Genomic DNA, 2,500 nt, shown 5'->3' with positions numbered 1-2,500 from the left:
TTATAACATAAAGATACAGATTTTTGAACGCAAAGTACTTTATTTCTCAATATTCATTGAGAACATAAGGTAGTGTTATATAGATTGTTATCAAACGACTATTACAATATACTGAAAAACAATTGTGAAATATACAAAAATTAATATATTGTATAGTTGTTAGAGAGAATCTTATAACATAAAGATACAGATTTTTGAACGCAAAGTACTTTATTTCTCAATATTCATTGAGAACATAAGGTAGTGTTATATAGATTGTTATCAAACGACTATTACAATATACTGAAAAACAATTGTGAAATATACAAAAATTAATATATTGTATAGTTGTTAGAGAGAATCTTATAACATAAAGATACAGATTTTTGAACGCAAAGTACTTTATTTCTCAATATTCATTGAGAACATAAGGTAGTGTTATATAGATTGTTATCAAACGACTATTACAATATACTGAAAAACAATTGTGAAATATACAAAAATTAATATATTGTATAGTTGTTAGAGAGAATCTTATAACATAAAGATACAGATTTTTGAACGCAAAGTACTTTATTTCTCAATATTCATTGAGAACATAAGGTAGTGTTATATAGATTGTTATCAAACGACTATTACAATATACTGAAAAACAATTGTGAAATATACAAAAATTAATATATTGTATAGTTGTTAGAGAGAATCTTATAACATAAAGATACAGATTTTTGAACGCAAAGTACTTTATTTCTCAATATTCATTGAGAACATAAGGTAGTGTTATATAGATTGTTATCAAACGACTATTACAATATACTGAAAAACAATTGTGAAATATACAAAAATTAATATATTGTATAGTTGTTAGAGAGAATCTTATAACATAAAGATACAGATTTTTGAACGCAAAGTACTTTATTTCTCAATATTCATTGAGAACATAAGGTAGTGTTATATAGATTGTTATCAAACGACTATTACAATATACTGAAAAACAATTGAAATATACAAAAATGAATATATAATGGTATATTGAATAGTTGTTAGAGAGAACCTTAACATAAAGATACAGCTTTGAACGCAAAGTTATCAAACGACTTTTACAATATACTGAAAAGCAATTGAAATATACAAAAATTAATATAATGGTATATTGTATAATATAAAAACTAAGTTTGGTTAAACGGCGGGCATAAAAATGATTTTATTTACGTAGCCAAATGCATCGTCATCTTATTAGTGACGCGCAAAAAGGAATTCAGGAGATTCCTACTGTCCCTATTTGCGAAGAGCCGAAACCACATATAAAGAGCCAAAACGCCGAAACCACGTATATTTGCATATAAAAAAAACTAAGTTTGGTTAAACGGCGGGCATAAAAATGATTTTATTTACGTAGCCAAATGCATCGTCATCTTATTAGTGACGCGCAAAAAGGAATTCAGGAGATTCCTACTGTCCCTATTTGCGAAGAGCCGAAACCACATATAAAGAGCCAAAAGGCCGAAAAAACGTATATTTGCATATAAAAAAAACTAAATTTGGTTAAACGGCGGGCATAAAAATGATTTTATTTACGTAGCCAAATGCATCGTCATCTTATTAGTGACGCGCAAAAAGGAATTCAGGAGATTCCTACTGTCCCTATTTGCGAAGAGCCGAAACCACATATAAAGAGCCAAAACGCCGAAACCACGTATATTTGCATATAAAAAAAACTAAGTTTGGTTAAACGGCGGGCATAAAAATGATTTTATTTACGTAGCCAAATGCATCGTCATCTTATTAGTGACGCGCAAAAAGGAATTCAGGAGATTCCTACTGTCCCTATTTGCGAAGAGCCGAAACCCCATATAAAGAGCCAAAACGCCGAAACCACGTTCATACAAGTAAAAAAATTTCATATAAATACTAAATAATTTTCATATAGATACTAAGTTTATGAATTCATACAAGTAAATAATTTTCATATAAATACTAAATAATTTTCATATAGATACTAAGTTAATGAATTCATACAAGTTAAAAATTTTCATATAAATACTAAATAATTTTCATATAGATACTAAGTTAATGAATTCATACAAGTTAAAAATTTTCATATAAATACTAAATAATTTTCATATAGATACTAAGTTTATGAATTCATACAAGTAAAAAATTTTCATATAAATACTAAATAATTTTCATATAGATACTAAGTTTATGAATTCATACAAGTAAATAATTTTCATATAAATACTAAATAATTTTCATATAGATACTTAATAAATTTCATATAAATACTAATTAATTTTCATATAGATACTAAGTTAATGAATTCATACAAGTTAAAAATTTTCATATAAATACTAAATAATTTTCATATAGATACTAAGTTTATGAATTCATACAAGTAAAAAATTTTCATATAAATACTAAATAATTTTCATATAGATACTAAGTTAATGAATTCATACAAGTTAAAAATTTTCATATAAATACTAAATAATTTTCATATAGATACTAAGTTTATGAATTC

The sequence above is a fragment of the Zeugodacus cucurbitae genome, unplaced genomic scaffold, assembly GCF_028554725.1.
Source record: "Zeugodacus cucurbitae isolate PBARC_wt_2022May unplaced genomic scaffold, idZeuCucr1.2 ctg00000092.1, whole genome shotgun sequence".
NCBI classification, from domain to species: domain Eukaryota; kingdom Metazoa; phylum Arthropoda; class Insecta; order Diptera; family Tephritidae; genus Zeugodacus; species Zeugodacus cucurbitae.
This window is presented reverse-complemented; position numbering follows the sequence as displayed.